The following is a 10,841-nucleotide window of genomic DNA, read 5'->3' as shown; positions in this document are numbered from 1 at the left end:
ACCGGTGACCTCTTGGTACATGGGTCGATGCTCAACCACTGAGTCACACCGGTCAGACATGAGCCAGACTTTTACTTTAGATGGGCTTTAGTTTCAAACCAAGATTGATTAAAAATGCTTCTTTCCGGGAAGTATTTTAATGGGAGCACACTGGGATAATGTGGAGAGCTCAGAGTGTCGTCTGCCCAAATGATTGTGTCAGGACAAGAGAAGGCGTGGCTGTTTCCACTTGAGTGCTCTTTTTCATCTTCATTGAACCTGGAAATATGTAGCATGAATAGCAATCTGAGGAATATAATTCCAATAAAATATACATGAAGGGATTTGTTTATTTTTCTTCATATTTCAAAATAAAATTTTCACAGGTTAAGTTCCAATTTAGAAAACCTGTCATTTCAATCTAGACTTTGTGCAATGTTCCCAATTCACTTGTGTATATTTTATATGCATATTTCCTAGAGATGAAATGGAAGTTATTTGAAAGGAATACATTTTGGGAGATATTATGCATTCCCTAAATTTTATACCCTCAGGTTATTGTACTGCTTGCTAAAGAAACCACACTGCAGAAAAAAAAAATATTGACAAAGAAGCAATTAGAGTACAGTCATTTTTGGTGCCACACTGTCTAGGTTTATAGCCCAGTTTCACCACTATCTGTCTGGAGCAAGTTATTCATTATCTGTGAATGAGATAATAATAGCACCTACCTCTGTATTGTTTGAGAATGAAGTGCTTAATACAATGTTAGTTCCTCAGAAGTATGCCTGGCTTAAAGTAAGGTCAGATCCATCAGTTTGCACAATTCTTTGGGGGCACTGTTTATGTTGAATTCTTCGTGATTAGCGCCTACTGGAACACAGCGTAGTTAGTGACCAGAGCCCGATGACATTGTGACCACAGTCTTTTATGGCATAATGTAAGCTAGCTGGTATTATTACTGTGATTTGTGCAGGGATGACTTTATTCTTGGTTTGCCTAGGAAAGCCTCCGTTTATATATCATTCCGGAAAAAAATATTAACAACTTCTTTCATTCTTGGAATCCACTTATTTAAGTCTATTTAAAAAAACATTTGCTAGCTCATATGTTTAATGAAGAGTATTTTACTTCTGTTTAAATTTTAATATCTATAGATTTAGACTCCATTATGTCTACGTTGGTCTATTATAAAAGTTGGAATTTTTCCCCATTTGTGTTACTTTTTGTCTTCCAAATGATACATGTTCTTACTTTATGAGACTCTCCATATTATTCTGAGATGATTTTATCAGAATTAATTAACTTGGTATGCTGTATAAAACCCTCGTTTCTAGATAACTGAAGAACATACACACTTTCTCAGCATTTCCCTAAGCTTTTAGGTCACCACCCCCACTGAAAGTGATACCTGCAGGAAGATTGAGGGGTTGGGGCATTTATAAGAAACCTGATAACATAATTTGTGACATTTTCTTTAAATTATATAATTATAAGAAAGATAGAGATTAGCAAAACATTCAATTAAAACAAAAGTAGAGATTAGCAAAAACATTAAATATTTATCTAAAATGTCTGAGCAATATTTTTTTATTTCTAAAGGAAAAGCTAGAGTTTGTTTTCATGAACATATATCAGATTTTACACTTAATTCTGATCAATGTTTAAAAATAATCTTTTCATTTTACTTCCAGTAACTATTAGTGATAAATTTAACATGAATAGGTAGCAATAAATGCTTTGGAAATGTGTGTGTGTGTGTGTGTGTATCATTCATTGTCAAAGTCATCTTTCTCACTGTTATTTCATATTTGGTTAATTTTATTTCTTTCAATTGTATGTCAGGGTATAATTGTACTTTAAATCTAACATTTTATTTTTTACAATAAGTGTCATGTGGAAAATTCTTGTGAAAATAAATTTAAAAATCAATTGCACTTCTTTATATTAATAATATAAAAGTAATTATAAAGTTTTCGTCCAAGAATACACAGTGGTTATTCTATAAGTCTGGATTTTTTTAAGTATACATTTAGTTCTCCAAAGTTAGATATTTTTTCTCCCTGTAAATCCATGTCTTTCATCAGCATATGTTAGTCAGTGTTCATGGTCCTGTCAATTTCCAATTAAATTCATTCATGTTTTCAAAATTACTTAAGTTACTTATTTTTAAAGGCAATGACTATCCTTCAACAAATCTGAAAATGAGAATCATTTTTAAGTTTCTTTAGCACATGAAAATTTTTTACATTAAAAAAAAAATTAAAGCAGCTTTATTGAGTTACAATTGATATATTAAAATCTGCACATAATTAATGTATATAATTTGATGAGTTTGGACATATGCATTTACTCATGAAAACATAGCCACATGTCTTCTTGTCTCTTTGTTGTTTATTCACACCACTTAACGTGAGGTCTACTCTCTTCATAAAATTTTACATGCACAAAATAACATTGTTAACTATAGTTGCTATATTTTACAGCAGATGTTTAGAACTTATTCATTCTGTGTAACTGCAACTTATAGCAAGTCCCCCCTGCCCTCTTCCCCAGGCCCTGGAAACCAGCCTTCTACTCTCTGCTTCTGTGTGCTTGAATATTTTAGATAACTCATATAAGTGAAATCATGTCATATTTCTGTCTTCTGTGACTAACTTCTTTGACTTAACATAATATCCTCCAGATTCATTCATGCTGTCACATATGGCATGATGCCCTTCTTCTGTAAGGCCAACAAACATTCCTTCGTAGGTTTGTACAACTGGGTGTAAAGCCCAAAGAATTACAATGAGAATCTTGAAGATATATATAAAGTTCTATGGTCATTGCAGCATTAGTCACAATGGCAGAGATATGGAAGCAACCTAAACATCCATGGATGGATGAATGGATAGAGCGCATGAACTCTTGAAAATATCCTTCCGTATGAAATAGAGAGGAGCTTACACTGGGTCTATCTTCTTACATCAAAGCTGGAAAGAGGTGAGTTCAGCACTTTGATCTTATTGTATTCAGTAATTTGATATATTCATTCATTTAATTATTCAGATCTATAAGATAAGGTGTACAGGTAAGAGTGTCTCTGTAACTCAAACCATGGTTTATTGGTATCTCAGTATTTTCTGATTGAAGATACAAATACATGTCTCTGTTTTCAGATTACACCAGCACCATCATTGCACACACTTATGCAAGTTTCCAAAAGATCTCTTCTTTTTAAGTATTTATTTTTCACTTTGAAGGTTTTTTTGTGGCATATTTTTACTGAACATATCCATTTGTTTCAACTATTTTTCTTCAGGAATTCTATCCAGCACTATTAACTGTGCATAGAGATGAATATCTATGAATTGAGTATGCAATAAATAATTCTTAAATCTAATAATTATCTGGATTTACATTGTCTTTCTCATCTGACACATTGTCACTTCCTGTCATAAAGGTTTGTTTTAATAGTACATATTTTATTTCTTTGCTAAATTGCTATGAAACATAACATTGAAAATTGCAAGTCATCTGGGAAAATAAGCAATTTTGCAACTATGTAAGACATTTTTAATTTAACTGTTAATTGCACTATTTTCTAAACAGCTCTTGAGTTGATCTCAGAATGTAGTAACTGATCTCATAGAATCATAGTACTTCTTAATTTGTACTTACAAAAGAAAACTGAAACGAATTCTACCTTTTTTCTGTCAGATGCTGGTAGTCTGTTTGACACCATTGTATTATTTCAAAACTTTTTCATGTAGATAAAACTCTTACACTAGGAAGGAGAAATATACTGAAGAATATAAATTAAATTTGAGATACAGTGATACCTCGGTTCTCGAACGCCTTGACTTTCGACCAAATCGGTATTCGACCAGGAGATTCGAGAAACTTTTGTCTTGGAATCCGAACAAATATTTGGAACTCGAACTTCCGAGATGAGCCGAGTTGAGCCGAATGGCGTTCATTCGGCCCAGCGCGCCTTGCTTGCGTCATCAGTGTGCGTGCAGAGAGAGAGTCACGCTTTGTGGAGAGAGTCACGCTTTACACTGAATTTAACCCTTAGACATGGGTCCAAAGAAAGCCAGAAGTGGTAATGCAGACAAAGGTAAGCGGAAAGCTGTGAGAACAACTATTGAGCTGAAGAAAGAAATCATTGCCAAATATGAACAGGGCACGCGTGTTTCGGATCTGTCTGCTGAGTATGGCGTGCCAAAATCAACCATCTCTACTTTCCTTAAGAATAAAGCTGTTATTTTTTTTAATACATACTGTACACTTTTATTTCTTGTTGAGACTTATGTTTTTCTACATATTATATACAAATTAGGCCAGTAAATAGGCATTTTCTGGGGCTTGGAACGAATTAATCCAGTTTCCATTATTTCCTATTGGGTTTCATTGCTTCGGTTCTCAAACAATTTGGTTCTCGACCGTCCTCCTGGAACGAATTATGTTCGAGAACCGAGGTATCACTGTAATCCTCACATATAATAGCAATTATCCTGGTGTGCAGTACAGGAAATGTTTTATATTAATTTCAATTTAATTCAATAACAATAATTATTTAAATAATGTAAATTTTATGCTCATATAACATCTAATTTTTTAAAAAAGTAATTTCCTGAAGATGTAAAGGTCACTTTTATGAATTATTAAATTGAATCATTTTCAATTATTACTTTTATAAGTAAGTGCTATGTGGTATTTTGGAAAACAAGCAAAATTTCATAACATAATTCCATCATGAGCAAGAATTCGAGTAATTGTTAACACTGAAGGCTAAAGTCAACCAATAACACTATGATTAATTATATTATATATAGAAACATTTAATATAAATACAACTACTAATACTGTTAATAAAGATATAAATTATACGTACACTCTTTACAAAAATATTGTGAAAATTTTGGAATGATTTAAATCAAAATAAGTACTAGACTTTTTACACACATAAGAGAAATAACTTTGCTATCTAACTCACATCCGAAGTAGCATTCACATTTTCTTGGTCTTCAAAGGAAAATATAAAGTTTAGGTCTTGTGAGATCCCAGAACAGAACATTCTGATTCCTGGGGCTATGGATTAAATATTTTATTACCAGATAAAAAATTATTAAATGTAGACATGTTGCCCTGGCCGGTTTGGCTCAGCGGTTGGAGCCTCGGCCCATGGACCAGAGAGACCCGGATTCGGTTCCCGCTACGGGCATGTACCTCGGTTGCAGTTTGTCCCGGGCCCTGGTTGGGTCGTGTGGCTGGCAGCCACTCGATGTGTCTCTCACATTGATGTTTCTCTCTCTCTCTTCCTCCCCCTCTCCCTCCTGCTCTATCTGAAGATAAAAATGCAAAAAAAGTATCCTTGCGTGAGGATAAAAAAAAAAAAGTAGACATGTTACAGAGTAATCCATACAAATATCATGCTAATATTATCACAACTGTTACAAAATGTTGAGGGCTTGTTAGAATGATTTTGAATATTTTATTACTATCAAAATGTCTAAACATTGATATTTCATGGCACATTATAACCACTTATAACTCACTTGAAGGCCACCTCATACCCAGTTTTGAAGCTTTGTAGTATGTATCACTTTACATAGATAAGAAATCACTTGGAAAAAATGCTAAATCTTTACAAGTAAGATATTTTAAACATTGTATTGAGATTTTGAGTATATGCAAATGGCCTCAGTGAAATGTGTCTCACAATACTTTTGAATAGAGTTTAAAAAAAGAAATATTTCTTAGGAGGTAACGTGTTTATCATTGTACAGGAAGGTGACACAGAAATATAGAGCTTTTATGAAATTTGTTAATAATAACATTACGAAAAATTATGTTCATCCAGTTTCAATAGACAAGGTGTTTCCATAAAAATTAACATATTCGAGCACAAGAAAATCTTGTCAAACATGCCTTAGATAGAAGGAGAAACAGTCTCAGTGCTATTAAAAGAATTTCACTAAAATCATGTAGTTCATAAGAATAGAATATACTCTGAAGTTTTAAAGTTTGCCTGAATTCCACATGACCTCAAGTTTCTTAAATATAGTTTGATGGATGAGATAAATTCTCAATAAGCTTAAGTGGCACTATTAACTATAGAGAATTCTAAAAGTAGCACTTGCTTATCTTAAACTCAACATGACAGAGACATTTGTATTTAGTTGGACAATACATTTTTAATAGAAAATAATAATTATAGTAAAGAAAGAGATGTCACCTTTTTTTTTTTTTTCAATCCTTGCCTGAGGATATTCTTCCATTTATCTTCAGATAGAGTGGGGCGGGGAGGCAGGGAAGAGAAATAATGATGTGAGAGAGACACATCGATTCATTGTCTCCTGCACAGCCCTGACCCGGGCTGAGGACTGAACCACAACCAAGGTATGTGCCCTTGACCAGAATAGAACTTTTGACTCTTTGGTCCGTGGGCGGATGCTCTAACCACTGAGCAAAGGCGGCCAGGGCAAGAGATGTCACCTTTTTCACTAGGTTTCACAATTCGAGAATGTTGCATTGGTGTAGTCCCTTTTCCCCCAAATAAGTGGTAGCTAATACCTAAACCACAGTGCTAATACTCTTTGATCGACACTACTGAGGGAATAGTAAATTAGCACTATGCATGTATATGTATAAAGTACTTTAAATCTATAAAACATAAAATAATGTTGAAATGCTAATGAACTTTTTATTCTCATTGAATTTAGACAATCTATCAAACATTCTCAAGCATTGTACAGAAAAAGAGGGAAACTTAATAGTCAGTGTTCTATCAGGTTCTTTTTATTTCTTTTTATTTTTTTTAATCCTCACCTGATGACATTTTCCCATGTTTTGTTTAGATAGAGTGGGAGGGAGAGAGAGGAAGAAAGAAAGAGAGAAATATTGACATGAAAGGGACACATCGAGTGGCTGCCACCCACACGACCCAACCAGGACTGGGGACAAACTACAACTGAGGTACATGCCCTTAGCGGGAACTTAACCCCGGTCTCTCTGAACCACAGGCTGACACTCTAACCACTGAGACAAACTGGCCAAGGCTATCAGGTTCTTTTTATAATTCTTTCTACTTTACCCTTGATTACATGGATCTAACCTCATTTGATTTTTTAATTTTTTATCCTTACTTGAGGACATTTTTGCATTTATCTTCAGATAGAATGGGAGGGAGAGACGGGGGAAGAGAGAGAGAGAAACATCAGTGTGAGAGAGACACATCAAGTGGCTGCCACCCGCACGACCCCAACTAGGGCTGGGAACAAACTGCAACCGAGGTACGTGCCCTTAGTGAGAACCGAACCTGGGACTCTCCTTGTCCACGGGCCAAAACTCTAACCACTGAGCCAAACTGGCCATGGCCCATGTGCCTTTTATCCGGAAATTCATTCTATTTTTCTCTGAGAGTTACCATATTCACTGCTCAACCATTTCAAATTTATTTTCTAACTATGGCTTTTCCACATTGCCTTCTATACCTAAGAGGGAGAAAACATAATCTTCTCCTAAACTCAATGAAATATTGTTCGCCATCGATTCACAGAATCATAAATTTCCAGTAGCTTCTGGAACTACTCTTTACCATAATAACAGTCACAACATGCTTCTCTGCTTGTGCTTTCATACCTATTGTATGTGTGTGGCATGGACTTTGATTGAACACAAAATTTTCATTGAACACAAAAAATTTAGGCTCACAAAATAATATATTTAGTATATGATGATTAAATAGAATGCATTAATATTTTTAATAAAAATAATTCTATTGAAATATTTTACACTACAATTTTTTATTCAAAATAATAATACTTCCAGAATTAAAAGTAAAATTATGGTTTCTATTTTCCCTTTTTTTGCTTATTAACAGTTACATATTCTTTTATTACCTCCATTTTTTTTTTTTGTTTATTTTATTTCCCTGCTGCTTGCTAACTATAGTTTGAATACAGTATCTAGTAGTAAAACTGGAACCCAAGTTTTTTGTAAAGATCCTATTATTTTTTAAATTTGAAGTCGTATGTAATAATATTTCTGAGAGTGAAAAGTTTTTTCACTCTCAGATGGGGTGAAATTTTTTATTTTTACTGATGGGGGTCATTGTGTGATCCTAACATCATTCTAGCAAATAGCAATGCTGTAGCACTCAAAAACTAAATAAAAAGTTAATGGAGATTTTTCTAACAGATTTGCAATAGCAAGATTGACAATGTGGATGAAATGTGTTGGTTTTCTTGCTGATACCCTTTCCAGTGGTATTATATCAATTATTTTGTGCCACGCACAAATGGCCAGTTGTTCAGAGGACCTGATAAAACAATAGATTGTGAAAATAAAGATAAAAAGCAGGTATCTAAGTATCCAGGTCAGTATTTTCTAGACACTATTGACAGACGGAATCAGAGGTAAATGCAGGAAAAACAGCGCTAAGGCCTCATTCTGAATAGAACAGGAAATAAAGGACATGAAATGATAGCCAATCAACACAAAAACCAGCATGGGAGCCTCCCGAGGGTAGGAATTCTACACGCTTTCTTCACGGGCATAGCTCAAGTACCCACAGCAAAGGAGACACACAATGTATCTTGAATGCATGACAGAATAAATAAATAAGAAATAGCTGTCAGGGCTTGCTTGATGTAATCCAGGAGATAAAACTCGAAAGAACAAAGGAAACACGAAAATAGGAGGCAAATATAAACCCTGGTAATCACATATTTTTTTAAATAACCTGAATAAAACTATAAAATTGACCATGAAAGAAGGGAGGCCGTGCTGACTCCGGTACCACTGTCAGAGGATCGTAGTTATTTAACTGTTTATCATCTATCATCTATCTACCTATCACCTATCTATCTATCATCTATCTATCTATCTATCTATCTATCTATCTATCTATCTATCATCTATCTATCATCTACCTATCATCTATCATCTATCATCTATCTATCATCTATCTATCATCTATCAATCAATCTATCTCTCTATCTATCATCTATCTATCTATCTATCATCTATCAATCTATCAATCAATCAATCTCAATCTATCTATCATCTATCTATCATCTATCTACCTATCATCTATCTATCTATCTATCTATCTATCTATCTATCTATCTATTAATCTATCTATCTATCTATCAATCTATCTATCATCTATTTATCTATCTATCTATCTATCTATCTATCTATCTATCTATCATCTATCTATCTATCATCTATCTATCTATCCATCATCTACCTATCATCTATCAATCTATCAATCTATCTATCATCTATCTATCTATCTATCATCTATCTATCTATCTATCATCTATCAATCTATCTATCATCTATCTATCATCTATCTATCTATCAATCTATCTATCTATCTATCATCTATCTATCTATCATCTATCTATCTATCTATCTATCTATCTATCTATCATCTATCTATCAATCTATCAATCAATCTATCTATCATCTATCTATCTATCATCTATCTATCAATTTATCAATCAATCTATCTATCATCTATCTATCATCTATCTATCTATCATCTATCTATTTATCTATCTATCTATCTATCTATCTATCTATCTATCTATCTATCTATCTATCTATCATCTATCTATCATCTATCTATCTATCATCTATCAATCTATCTATCTATCTATCATCTATCTATCTATCATCTATCTATCATCTATCAATCTATCAATCTATCATCTATCTATCATCTATCATCTATCTATCATCTATCTACCTATCATCTATCTATCTATCTATCTATCTATCTATCTATCTATCTATCTATCTATCTATCATCTATCTATCATCTCTCTATCAATCTATCAATCTATCTATCATCTATCTATCTATCTATCTATCTATCTATCTATCTATCTATCTATCTATCTATCTATCTATCATGTCCGTTCACATTCAAGTTTAGTGATTCCTAATGCAGATTAACTTCACTTTACCTGTAACTCCTACATGGTGTTGAGGATATAGACTAAATGAAGGGAGGCGTAGCCATGAGTGGAAATATTTGTTTTAATAGACTGACTATAATGACCCAGATTGACAATTTCCATTTATTCATACAGTGAAAGCAAAACCATTCATCAGTTTCACCTTATGACAGGTCTGAGGCATGCTACAGGCAGTGACCAATTCAGACCCATTTTCTGTCTCACATATGCTGTGGCATTTCTGGAGGTGAACAGGTAAGCAAACACAGGACTAAACACGTTCCCTCTTAGCCTTTCTGAGAAAAACAACCTTTTCTGTTACAGAAAGAGTACAAAAGCCTGCAAGTCACTGTGCTGTCAGGTGGACAGGAACACTGTTCTGTAGTTCCTTTAGTTCCTCTCAAGTCACAAATTGCATCCCCCAAAGACCTAGCTTGAGGCCCAAACTTAAGTCAATGTGACAATTGGGAGATGACATCTGAGATCTTTCACTAAAGAGGAAGCAGCTCAGTGACCCCTTCTTTCTTCCAGTCTGCACCCTGCGTTTCTGTAAATCAGAGCCTAAGGACCTCATGATGTCTGTAGCCACTGAGAAAGAAGCTGTTTGCCAAGTCCTGCTACTCGGTAGTCATCAAGATCACCATTCCCTTCTTTGGATTTATTCTTATTCTCTACACTGGGTGTTGGCCAGGCCCAATGCAAGCCTGGTTACACAATAAAATAAATAGATTTGGGATCCTTACTACTTTGGCACATCTAGGAATTTCTTCTACTAAGATGCAAATTTTTATTGGTGGTACTTGTTATCGTCTTTGTTCTCGAATGTAGCCCTTGTTCCTAGAACAATGACATAGCATGTGTTGAGAGTACTTGTTCAAAGAAGGATCATAGGCAGGACCTGGTATA

This window comes from Molossus molossus, unplaced genomic scaffold (genome assembly GCF_014108415.1).
Source record: "Molossus molossus isolate mMolMol1 unplaced genomic scaffold, mMolMol1.p scaffold_m16_p_13, whole genome shotgun sequence".
Classification (NCBI taxonomy): Eukaryota; Metazoa; Chordata; class Mammalia; order Chiroptera; family Molossidae; genus Molossus; species Molossus molossus.
The sequence above is the reverse complement of the archived record's forward strand: the minus strand, read 5'-3'. Positions refer to the sequence as shown.